Source organism: Choloepus didactylus, chromosome 2, assembly GCF_015220235.1.
Source record: "Choloepus didactylus isolate mChoDid1 chromosome 2, mChoDid1.pri, whole genome shotgun sequence".
NCBI lineage: Eukaryota > Metazoa > Chordata > Mammalia > Pilosa > Megalonychidae > Choloepus > Choloepus didactylus.
Window position 1 is genome coordinate 7984556 of NC_051308.1, and position 14352 is coordinate 7998907.

Genomic DNA, 14352 nt, shown 5'->3' on the forward strand with positions numbered 1-14352 from the left:
GCTGCCTTAGTTTCCCAGGGCTGCTATAACAAATAATACAAAACTAATTGGTTTAAACAACAGCAATTTATTGGCTCACAGTTTGGAGGCTAGAAGTCCAAAATAAAAGTATCAGCAGGCTATGTCTTCTCCAAAGGGTAGCAATCTGGTGGGGTTGCTGGCAATCAATGTCATACTGGATTAAGGGCCCCCCTGATTCAGTTTGGCCTCATCTAAATAGGATCTTCAAAGACCCTATTTACAAATGAGTCTTACACACATAGAACCGGAGATTAGGACCTGAACATGTCTTTGTGGAGGGCATGATTCATTCTACCACAGGGGCTCCCTGATTACTGCAGCCACTCAACTTATCTTCTCCCCTTTCCTCTAGGATCAAATCTGCTCTTTGGTCCTTGTGCAAGTCCATTTTCTGTCATCACCTCCTTTCTTTCAATCACTTTCATTTAAAATAGCAATGCAGCAATTTGGAATATCTGAGCAATATGTGGAGACCAAAATCCCTGGGTTTGAGATGCGGCCCTGGGGCTTCCTAATTATATAACCTTAGGTAAATCACTGAACTCTCTAAAGCTCAGATTCTTTATTTGTAAACTGGGGATATCCTATTAATCTCAAAGTCTACTGTGGGGATTATAAGCAATGATGTATGTAAATATGGTTTTTTGGTTTTTTTTTTTTTTTTGTGGTAAAGTCTCTGTTAATTGTAGTTACTGCTACTAACAATAAAGTAGACAAATCTTTCTTCAGTCCTTTGTATACAGAATAGCATCTTATAGTGAGACTATGGATCTCTGGATAAGACCTAAGTACCAAATGAGGAGGATGTTTACTATACTATACTATAAACCTACAAAAATCTCCAGATGACTGTGAGCATGCTTTACAGATTAGAAAACTTAGTGAGAAGGTGGGAGGTTGCAAGTGTGCCTTGAAAACCTAAGCAGGGAAGAAATCCAGAGTTTACACAATTAACTGGTGGTGGCCATGGGAAGGGAAGTGGGCAGTACAGGTCCAGGGGCAGGTGAAACAGAGATGGATTTAGGGGCTGGTTTAGGATTAAGTGTGCCTGTGTTTCCTCTGAAAGAAGGCTAGAACTCTTATAGCTCCTCACTCTCTAGCTACATGAACCATCTCCTCTAGGCTGTAATCTCAGGAGTGAGTCACCAAAAGTGATTCTCTCTTCCTATTGGTCAGCTGAATGCTTGGTGGAGATATGCTGCTGAGACCCTAGGTTATAACCATAAAAGTTGTTTCTCTTTGAAACATCACTCTCTTTCCACAGTGCTTAGATCTAGAAGTCTGTAGATGTGACGGTTAATGTGTCAGTTTGGCTAGGTTGGTCAAGCAAGCACTGGTCTGATTGTTACTGTGAGGGTATTTTGTAGATGGATTTCCATCATTTTCAGTTATTGCATCTATGGTTGACTGCATCTACGATGAACAAAGGAGAGTGTCATCAGCAATGAGAGGAGTATCCTCATCTAATCAGTTGGAGATCTTACAGAGAGAATTGAGGATTTCAGAAATTAGAAAGAAGAATTTTTACCTTTTCTTTCAGCCAGCCAGCTTCTCCTGGGAAATACAACTTCTCCTCCTTTGGAGCTTCCAGTTTGTGGCCTGCCTTATGGAATTTGGACTTGCTTATTTCCATAGTCATGTGAGCCAATTCCTATAATAAATCTATTAAAATATATATCCTATCAGTTCTGTTTCTCAGGAAGGCCCTAACTAGAGCATGGCCAAATCTGGTTCACTGCCTATTTTTGTAAACAAAGTTTTGTTGGAACACAGCTACACTCATTTGTTATGTATTGTCTATGATTGCTTTGTTGAGTAGTTGCAACAGATATGATATGGCTTACAAAGCCTAAAATATTTACTATTGGCCCTTTATAGCAAAAGTTTGCTGGCTGTTGTCAACTAAGCCTCACACCATCAAGGGTGTGCAGGTTTCTGGAGGGGAATAAGAAATGTATAAACTAAGGAATCTACTATATAGCCAAAAGTCATTTGTAAGTCAGGGACAGCATGTTTTAAATCTTCACCAACCACTCCTGGGGTGACTTTCCCCAATATCTCTTGGTATATTGATTTAATTTCCATGTTCATGATCCAGTTCCCATAATTCATAATAAATTTACTGTCAATAAAAATCATTCATTAACTACTTACATACTGACTTTCTGAAGTGTACCTTACTCTTTAACTGGTACTGCAGGGAATTCAAAGTTGAAAGAAAAGAGAATTTTTGTCCTTAAAGATCTTTTATACATAGCAGTTCAAATAGCCTGGTGAAGTAGGCATAGTGGCAATAAATTCATGGGAGTAAACATTTAAAAAGCTGTTATATGAAATAATAGCTTAAAAATTTTTAAGGCAAGTAAAGTAAAATAAAGCCACAGAAAATTATTAGGTGGTAGGATATGTGGATATATATGTCTCTGACTGTGGAAGGTCCAAAGGCTTTCTTGTACCATGGTTAGAAATAGATGCCTTGGCTGGAGAGATCTGCAGTTGACCCTGGGTGGCCATGCTTAGGACTTGTAGGCAGGTGCACTTGGCATGTCTCTATGAATAAAAAACAAGTATGGCTGTGGGAAAACTGCAGAGGCTTTCAGGAATAAGATCAAGAAAGATGAGCTAGATAAACCTTGCTGCTCAAAGTGTGGTCCAAGAACTGATCCTGGAAACTTGTTTGAAGGGCAGAATTTTGGAACTGCCTAAGGCCTACTGAATCAGAATCTGCATGTCCCTGTCCTTGAGGCACTAACAGTTAGGTGTAGGTAGGGAGGAGTAATAAGTTTTAATAATGCGATGAGATAAGAACTGGAAACTTCATGAGAGCTGCAATCATGTCGATCTCCCCACTGACCGTGGTGCAGTGCCTGCAGAGTAGTTATTTCTATGCAGAAAAACATGGAGTTTATGAGGGATGGAGCAGAGATGTTATTGGGGAGATAAACAAAGAGTATATCATGGCATATTGTGTTTGGTAGGCTAAGGGCTTTTGACTTTATTCTGCAGATCTTTAGTGGAATAACAGAAAATGTTATTTGGTTTAAATAAGGAAGGGAATTCAGTTAACGAGATAAAATAATTGAATTGGAAAGGGTGGAATAAGAAGTCAAGACACTTCAACACTCTGACCCTCTGTAAAATGAAAATCTTTTATATAGAAAAGGGTCAAAAGCAGACCCTCGATTTTACTAAAGAAATAAAGGGACATATAATAATGATAAAAATCAATGCAAGATTAAGTATAACAATTGTAAACATATGCACCTAACAACAGAGATCCAAAATATGTGAAGCAAAAATTGAGAAAACTGAAAGGAGAAATAGAAATTTGAATAATAATGGTTGGAGACCTTAATATAATATTTTCAATAATGGTTAGAACTACTAGGCATAAGATGAACAAGGAAATAGAAAACTTGAACAACAGTATTAACCAGCTGACCTAACAGACATTTATAGAAGAGTCTGCTTAACAACAGCAAGATACACATTCCTTCCAAGCACACATAAAACATTCTCCAAAATAGACCACATATTAGGCCATAAAACAAGCCTCAATAAATTTAAAAGAAATAAAATCATACATAGTGAGTTCTCTGTTCAAAATGGCATGAAATTGGAAATCAATACTATCAGAAAATTTGGGTAATTCACAAATCAGAAATTAAACAATCCATTCCTAAATAACCAATGTGTGATGCAAGAAATCTCAATGGAAATTAGAAAATACTATCAAGTGAATGAAAATACAAGAACAACATATCAGAACTTTTGGGATGCAGCTAAAGCAGTACTTAGAGGGAAAGTTAAAGCTGTAAATGCCAATATTAAAATAGAAAAAAAGATCTCAAATCTATAGCTGAATTCCCACCTTATGAAACTGGAATCAGAAAAAAACAAAACAAAATAAATAATAAATATGAGAGCATAAAGAAATGAAATAGAGAATAGAAAAAAGAATAGAAAAAACAATAGGCAAAATCAATGAAATCAAAAGTTGGATTTTTAAAAAGAGTGACAAAATTAATAAGCCTTTAGAGTGACTAATAAAAAAAGAGAAGACTCAAATTACTAAAATCAGGAATAAAATAAATTTACAGAAATAAAAAGGATTATCAGAGAATACTATGGATTAACTGTATGCCAAAAAAAAAATGTCTTAGATGAAATGGATAAATTTCTTGATAGACGCAAACCAACAAAACTGACTCAAGATAAAAAAAAGAAAATTGAATATATCTATAACAAGAAAAGGAATTGAGTTAGTAATAAAAAAAAATTCCAAGAAGGAAAAGTCCAGACCCTTCATTTGGCTTCATTGGTGAATTCCACTAAACATTTAAAGAATTATAATCCTTCACAAGCTCTTATAAAAAACAGAAGAAGGGATAGTTCCCGACTTATTGTAGGGGACCAGTATCAGCCTAATCCAAGCACAAACAAAGACATCATAAGAAAAAAAACTACACACTAATAGTGCTTATGAATATAGATGCAAAAAATTCTCAACAAAATACTATTGAAACAAATCTAGCAACATTTAAAAAGAATTGTGTACAAAGACCAATTGGGACTAATCCCAGGAATGCAAGGTTGGTTTAACATATGAAAATCAATTATTGTAATACAAAAATAAAAGAGAAAATATTATCATCTCAATAGATGCAGAAAAAATATTTGACAAAATCTAATACGTTTTCATGATAAAAACACTCACCAAACTATGAATTGAAGAGAACTTAATCTAATTGTGGGCTCTACCCCAACTCCACAGCAACATACTTAATACTGAAAACTGAATGCTTTCCTATTATAATCAGGAACAAAACAAGAATGTCTGCTCTGGCCACTTCTATTCAACATTTATTGGATGTCCTAGCCATGGCACTTAGACAAGAAACATAATAAAGTGAATACAGATTGGAAAGAAAGAAGTAAAACTGTGTCTATTTACAGATGGCACATGATCTTGTACAAAGAAATAATCCTAAGAAATCCATTAAAAACTATTATAACTAATAAATGAGTTCAGCAAGTTTGCAGGATAAAAGATCAATATACAAAAATAGTGTTTCTATACATTAGCAATGAACAATCAGAAAATGAAATTAAGAAAACAATTTATGACAGCATCAAAAATAAAATATTTTGGAATGAATTTAACAAAATAAGTACAAAACTGAAAACTATGAAACACTGTTAAAAGAACTTAAAGATGTAAATGAATGGAGAGCATGCTCTTGGATTGAACTACTTAATATTGTTAAAATAGCAATACTTTTCATATTCATCTACTAATTAATTGCATTCCTATAACAATTTCAGCCTGCTTTTTTTTTTTGCAGAAATTGACAAGCTAATCCTAAAATGCATATGGAAGTGCAAAAAATTCAGAATAGCCGAAATGATCTTGAAAAAGAAGAACAAACAGCATTCACACTTCCTTATTTCAAAACTTACCACAAAACTACAGTAATTGAGGCAGCGTGGTACTGGCATAAATATAGAAAAACTGATCAGTAGAAAAGAATTAAGAGCCCAGAGATAACCCCAAGTCCGGTCAACTAATATTTGACAAAAGTGCTAAAACAATTTAACAGGAAAGAATAGTCTTTTCAACAAATGGTGCTGAGAAAACTGAATATCCACATGTGTAAAGATAGAAGTTGGACCTGTTCCTCACAACATACACAAAAACTAACTCAAAATAGATCAGAGACCTAAACATACGAGTGAAAACTCTAAAACTCTTAGAAGAAATCAGAGGAGAAAATCTATGTGACTTTGAGTTAGTGTTCTAGTTTGCTAATATTGCCGAAATGCAGAACACCAGAAATGGATTGGCTTTTATAAAGGGGGTTTATTTGGTTACAAAGTTAAGTCTTAAGGCCATAAAGTGTCCAAGGTAAGGGGGTATCTTCACTGGAGGATGGCCAATGGTGTCTGAAAAACCTCTGTTTCACTCTCAGTTGCTCTTGGGGCATCTGTCCTCTCTTAGCTTCTCCAGAGCAAAAGTCTGCTTTCAACGGCCATCTTCAAACCGTCTCTCATCTGCAGCTTCTCTCTCAGCTCTTGTGCATTCTTCAAAGTGTCCCTCTTGGCTGTAGAAAGCTCACTCCTTCTGTCTGAGCTTATACAGTGCTGCAGTAAACTCATCAAGGCCCATGCTGAATGGGCAGGGCCACACCTCCATGGAAATTATCCAATTAGAGTCATCACCCATAATTCAGTGGGTTGCATCTCCATGGAAACACTCAACGAACTACAATCCAATTAACGCTGATAGGTCTGCCCACACAAGATTACATCAAGGATAATGGCATTTTGGGGGACATAATATATTCAAACTGGCACAGTTAGGCAATAGTCTCTTAGCTAGTACACCAAAAGAACAAGTGATAAAAGAAAAACAGATAAACCAAACTTCATCAAAATTTAAAAAATGTGTGCTGCAGGTAGTATCATAAAAAATGTGAAGGTAACTAACAGAATGAGAGAAAATATTTGCAAATCATGCATCTGATAAGGCATTTGTATCCAGAGTATAAAAAGAATTCTTACAACTCAATAATGAAAGATAAATAACTCAATTAATAAATGTGCAAAGTATCTGTTCTCCAAAGATATGCAAATGGATAATAAGCACATGCAAAGATGATCACCATAATTATTGATTTGGGAAATGCAAATTAAAACTACAATGAGATATCACTTATAACCCTGAGGACAGCTATAATACTAATAAAAAAAGACATAATAACAGTGACAGTGAGGATGTGTAGGACATTGCTGGTAGAAATGTAAAATCATGTAAACACTTTGGAAAACAGTTTGGCAGTCCCTCAAAATGTTAACCATAGAGTTACCTTATGACACAACAACTTCATACCTAGTAATAGGGCCAAAATAAATGAAAACTTATATCCACACAGAAACTTGTGAATGAATGCTTATAGCAACATTATTCCTAATAGCCAAAAAGTGGAAGCATGGAAACAGCTCTGTATTAGGGTTCTCCAGGAAAACAGAACCAACAACACACACACACACACACAGACACACACACACATGCATACACACACATATATATATTATGTAAATATTATGAGACATTATCAAAATTGGCTCACATGACTGTGGAGATGCGCAAGTCCAAATTCCATAGGGCAGGTCACAAGCTGGGAACTCTGATGAAGGTTTTTGATGAATTCTCCAGGAGAAGCTGGCTGGATGAAGTAGAGATGGAAGTTCTTCCTTCTGACTGCTGAAATCATCAGTTCTCCTTTTAAGGCCTCCAACTGATTGCATGAGACTCCTCTTATTGTTGAAAGCAATCTCCTTAGTGGATTGTAATGTAGTCAGCCACAGATGCCATCAACTGACTGATGATTTAAATCCACAAATATCTTCACAGTAACAGTCAGGCCGGTCTTTGCTTAACCTATCAACTGGACCCCGTAACTAAGCCAAAAGTTGACATGTAAACTTAACCATCACAGTCTACCCCTTGTCATCTTGGCAACCATATACATCTCCTTAAACCATATTTAATCTCTAAATAAAAACAACAGTCACATTTGCACCTAACAATACCTGACTATCCTGCATACAACGGGAAACACGCTAACTCTTTCCCCAGAAGAGGGTGCAAGTCCTTGGGTAATATTCACTCTTAAATTTGAGATCCTATAACTTAAATACTATGACATAAAGTTAATACAATTTATTTTATTTGATAAGGAGATAACATGGGGAAGAAAAAAAGATATTTGCTTTACGTGTATACAGAAACATATTCAGAACAAAACAGGAAGAAATATTCATTACCATTACAACCCTCATTTCTGGATCACATGGTCAAAGCTCATATTTATAACTACCTTCTTCTACTATCTATTACATATTCCCGACTGGAGGTTGGGTGGCTGATTCTTCAGGGCAGATCATTACAGGCTTATCTGGCAAAAAAGACTAAGCAGAATCTAGGATTTCTATGTCCCCACCGTCATCATTATTAACCCATTTGGTCCTATTCCAATTTTCTGGATCCCATTCTTTGCCAATCAGTGCCTTCACTTTAACAGCAGATACCCTGAAAGATTGTGAATTCAACTGATGCTATAATTCATCCACTTACTTGATGACACCCTGGGTCTGGTTTTCAGAAGTCTCAAGTCTGTGGCTACGTGAATTAAAGAGTTTCCTTCAGGGCACATATAGAAAATTTCACATCCTTCATGCAGCACATTAATCTGGGAATTTGAAGCCTTGAACTCATCTCTTTTTTTAACAACTACATCAAGTATATTTAGGAACAAGGAGCCAATTTCATTATAGTTTTTACTCCACAAAACTCTGTTAAGGTGTCAACTATACTCTCTTTTATAGAGAAGTATATTTGCCTCTTTAAGCATTTGAATAGAGTATCCAATGTTGATATTTGCTTATCTCTACTGCCAATTCACTCTGGATTGCCAGTGTCATCTTTATCACTGCAAATAGAGTCAATAGTATCTTTGAATCTAATCATATTAGAGAACCAATTTGAAAAACCCCAAAACCAACTCAGAAATGTCATCAAGATTCAGTTTCTTAAGAACCACTCCCAATACCAAATCTGTATTAGTCAGGGTTCTCCAGGGAATCATAACCAACAGGTTATATGTATATATATAATCTAAATATATTATGAGATTTATTATAGGACTTGGTTCACACAACTGTGGGGATGAGCAAGTCTGAATTCCATAGGGCAGACTGCAAGTTGGGAGCTCTGATGAAGGTTTCCAATGCATTCCTCAGGGGAAGCTGGCTGGATGAAGTAGAGATGGAAATTCTTTCTTCTGATTGCTGAGATCCTCAGTTCTCCTTTTAAGGCTTTCAAAGGATTGGATGAGACTTCTCTCATTGTTGAAGGCAGTCTCTTTAGTTGATTGCAATTTAGTCAGCAATGAAAGCAATCAACTAATGACTTAATTCCATGAAATATCCTTACAGTAACATTCAGGCCAGTGCTTGCTTGACTAAATAACTGGACCCCATAACCTGCACAGGTTGACACACACACTTAACCATCACAAACTCAAATGTCCATCAACTGATGAATCGATAAAAGTGATATATCCATAAAATGGAATATTGTTTGTCCATATAAAGGAAGAATGTATTGATACATCCTCCAACATGGATGAACCTTGAAAGCATATGCTAAGTGAAAGAATCTGGTCATAAAATGATACATGTTGAGTAATTACTTACACAGCAAAATCCACAATAGGTACATCTATAGTGACATAAAGTAGATTAGTAGTTGCCAGAGGCTAAAGATGTGGGGTTCAAATAGAGAGTGAGTGCTACTTGGAAGGGGGTTTCTTTTTGGGGTGTCAAAATGTTCTAAATTTAGATTGTGATGATTGCACAATTCTGAATATACTAAATTATTGAACTGTACACTTCAAACAGGTCAATTTTTTGATATGTGAACTATATCTCAATAAAGTTGTAAAAAGAAAGAATGGAGAACTTAGTAGATGCTTAAGATACACTTACTGAGTGATTTTTCAAGAAGAAACAGGCTTCAGCACACAATTACATATAAAAATAATGATGAGAATGATAATGTTAATATAAGTTGCCATAGGACATTGTGAAATTCCCTTTTCTGAAGAACCTTTTCAAATAGGAAAAGTTTTTATTCACTTGAGATGATTTCAATGTTATCTTTCTTGAAAATAAATAGGTTGATGATATGATAGTCAGTTTTTAAGCTCTACCCTGAGTTTGCCCTTTATCAATGTCCAGGTACAACTTTAAAAATAAACTTTGACTCTGTAAGAAAATAACTTTTATTTCCCCTTAATTTCTCTGGTATATCTTTACTGGAGTCAATATATAATAATTATTATTTTCAGTGTGGAAGGTCTGCTGGTAGGAGCACAATGCCATATGAACAGTTCTGCCATGGCAGGACTTTTTATAGGGAGATGCCAGCACATTTTTCTCTCCCAGTTTACATTTTTGTTGTTGTTCATGTCAAAAGACTGAAAGCAGGTAGAATGTTCTGCTTCTGAAAATTTACATTTGGAGGGATTTAAATGGTAAGTTGTTATTAGCCTCTTCCCCTTATATTAAATGAAAGGCCATGGACAACACGTGTGAACACTTAGTACCCTCTTAATGATCGTGGAAGTACTGACTTAGAGCTACCAAAAAAGTAAAAGTTCCAAATTACTCACTGCACCCTAGAGAGACCCTTCCTCTCTTTGCTGTTCTTCAGTTCTATTTTGGTAGTTTAATAAAGATAATCATGCTGTGATTTAATTAAATGATCAGTTTTATTATCATCTCCCCAAAGCACAGATTATAATACTCAATTTGCACTGTTTAGAGTTGTCAAAGAATTTTATTTTTTTTTAAAAAAAAAGCTGGTTTCCTTAGCTCAAAGTTATAAGAAAAATTCTTTTAGAAGGATTAAGTCATTTGCTGGGCAAAATGCAAAGGCTAACCTATGTGCTTCATTAACCCACAATGACATTGTGGTCAATTCCTAAAAAAGTAATTCAAAGGAAGTTTTCCAATCTTCACTGTCAGCTGTGGTAGCCTTGACATTGTGGTCATGGTGTAAGAGTTAAATAAATTCAGGAGAGAAATATTTATTTAAACTCTCTGGCAATGCTACTGTTACTCCTTTTTTTGTTAGTGAATAATTGAAAGGGTATCAAATAGCAAAGTTTCAATTATTCATCAAGTTATTTCACTTACCAGACAAATGCCTGTAGGCAAATCACTGACATTTGAATTAAAAAAACTGGCAACATTTCTGTAGATTTGCTTTTTGGGTCACTCCTGCTTGAATCCTCAAATATGAAAGTATCATACAAATTGTCTACCAGTGGTTATAGAGGAAGTTTTGTATTTGTATTGGTTTTCTGTTGCTGCCAATTACCAAAAATGTAACACTTAAAACACCACCTATTTATTATCTCCTAATTCTCTAGGTCAGACTCTGGGTACAGTTTGGCCCACCTAGGTCTTCTGCTTAGAATCTCACAAAACTGAAATCTATGTGTTGGTTGGGCTGCATTATTTTCTGTTGGTTCTGGGGTTGGATCCACTTCTAAATTCACTGAGATTATCAGTTGAACTCCCTACAAGGTGGCTGTAGGACTGAGTCAGTAAGGAAGTCATTCTTGGCTCCTAGAGACTGTCTGCGTTGCTTCTCTTGCATTCCACGTAGCATCCCTCCAGCGACAATGAATGGGGTCCCTATCATGCTTCAAATCTCTCTGACTTCTGCTGCTGCATCTCTCCTGCCTCGAGCTGGAGAAAGTTCTCTGCTTTTAAGGGTTAAAGTGGTTAGACTGGGTCAGCCCAGATAATCCAGGATAATCTCCCTGTCTTAAGGTTCACAACCTTCATTACATCTGCAAAGTGCCTTTTGCTGTGTATCATAACATATCCACAGATTCTAAAGGGGCCATTATTCTGCCTACCACAGTAAAGAACAAGATATAGAAACACCATCTGTTAGGTGCTAATCATGAGTGAAGACAGTGAGACCCTATTTCCCCAGTTTCACAGCATTGCTTTTTATTGAATGCTATGTGCTGCAATTTCCTCCTTTGAGGTATTTTTTTGAATCCTTTCTTCTAGTCTAGGATTGCAACCATGCAGTGTATATTTTGATCATGTCAAGAAATCTGAAATAACTATGTACTACATGTCACACGTAGAACAACTTTTTGTTACAAACCTATAAAATATACTGGTCCTGACTCTCACAGATTCTGGCTTTCTACCACCTTCTTCTATTTGTAAGCCCCACAAACTATTTAGATACAGGGTACAGCTGCAACATAAAAGTACACACTGTATTCTGAAATTTTGCCTCTATCATATTATTTTTGACTTTGTCATTGTGCCTTACATTGGCTGTCCCTAGGAACCAATATTATGTATTTGGTACTTTCAGTAAGACTAGGCTTCCTTACTGCTTCCTCATCTTGTGTCATTTAATCCTCCACTGACATCTTCAAATCTTTTCTGCTGTTACATGGGAAAATATTCACCTGAAAATGTCACCTCAATGTAAATGTTACATCTGTCAAGTGCTATAAGGTCTGAGATTTTACCCTATTTACAAGCTAAAAATTTGGCTGCCAAAGTTTCATGGAGGCTTGCGGAAGATATGAGACCCCTGGATCAGAGACAAAGGACCTTATTACTCATGGCACAGCAGACGACATGAACTTTCATATTCCTACTGGTTCCTCTTGCTCCCAAGACCCATGAGTGTGATGTGGAGCAATTCACGTGGACATACTGCATGAAGTGGGTTTATGTCATGGATGAGAAACCCTGACCTTAGGAACCAAACTCTCAAATGGGAAAGTTAGCAAAACTACCCAACCTTTGCCTGGAGGGAAATATTACCTTTATGATCTTGGACAGCAAACACCCTTTGTCCCAGAGGGTGACACTACATCTTCCAAGGCCATTTGATATAAAAATGTCCCTGAAAAGATGGTGCTGAAAAAAAGCAGACAATGTCTCTGGTCATAAAACATGCAGAAATGAAAGATACCCATAGAACCAAAGTACCTCTTTGCAGCCAAGGGACTGTCTGATACAAATCAGCCTAGGTTTAAAGAATGAATTAGAGACATTTAAATTAGCCAATTATATATCCAGACTTTATAATTATGTATTTATAAAAAAGGAATTGCCTATATATGTATTATATGCATACATATGTACAAATAAAACTTTCCAAGCAATAAAATCATTATTTCTAAAATTTACTAAGCAGAATAAATGAAACAACATACTGGTGGTTGTCTGGAGCTGCTACGTACCCCAGAAAATGCCATGTTCTTTTAATCCATTCCCATAGGGGCGGACCTATAGTGGGTGGCAGCTTTTGATTAGGTTGTTTCTGTTGAGATGTGACCCTGCCCATTCAAGGTGGGCCTTAATCCTTTACTGGAGTCCTTTATGAGAGGATAAAAGGCAGAGACTTTGGAGAGAACTTAGAGAAACACCCTGGAGATACTAAGAGAGAATCCACAGATGCTCAGAGAGAAAGCCACTAGAATCAAAAGCTGAGAGTGACAAAACCCGGGAGCAAAGGATCAGCAGGTGCCATGTGCCTTGTTATCTGACAGAGGAACCTGGATCTAGCAGCCTTTCTTCAGAGAAGGTATCCTCTTGTTGATGCCTTAATTTGTACATTTTCACAGCCTTAGAATTGTAACCTGTAACTTAATATATCCCTATTGTTAAAAGCCAACCTATTTCTGGTATACTGCATTCTTCTATCAGCTTTAGCAAACTGAAACAATACTTATTAAAAGACTAAGCAAAATGTGGTTTAGAGAACTGTGCTTATATCTTTAATAAAGGGTGTTTTTTTTTGGGGGGGTGGAATAAACATTGCTTAAAGCCAGCTTTCCCAAAGTTTGTTTTTCAAATACAAATCCCAGTAGCTGATCCTTCATATTAGGATTTATGGTCAAATAATTTGGGGGCATGCTTTATAACATGTACCTCTTGTCAATAAGGAGTACTGCCATGATGAAACTGGTTTGATTTTGTTTAATTCAATTTTATCAGAATTAATTTGATAATGATCTTTTGGGGTGTGTGTGTGTGTGTGTGTGTGTGTGTGTATGTGTGTGTGTGTGTGAGTGAGTGTGTGTTGGGGTGGCCAACCCTTAATATCTTTTTCTGAACACATTTAAGGAGTTGCCACTTTAAGGTGATCAAGATTTACCAGGCTACTCTCTCCTTATTCAGTACAGGTTATTTAAGGTCTTGGAATGTACCTTTGAATTTGATTTATTCTGCACATTTCACAGTCAAATACTACATTTTTATTGGGCTTGATTATCTGGAAATGTCGTTATCTTATTCTCAGTGTCCTGCTTTCTCTGATCTATTCATAAGGTCAGTCCTTGAAGTTTAATTTTCATATTGATGAGGAAGTGTACTTAATGTTACAGGATTAATTACAATGAATTTGAAAGCAAAGTAAGGAAAATCTATTCCAATCAATGAATTTGCTTTTCAAAATATTCTAGAAGTGAAACTGCAAAAGGGTAAACATGACACGATCCTCAATGGTGTTTTCTTTATACTTTGTTTAAAAACCAGCCTTAATAATTCTAAAAAGTAGAATGCTCTTAATGAAAGTATTAGTCAAAGGAGATGCTAAAAGCAGTAAACCCTGACATTTATGTAGATATGTCAAACTATTTAATAATTCACAGTGAAAATAAACATCCATGTGTACTCTTTGCACTTCTAAAATACATCTGATAAAAACACTCTGAA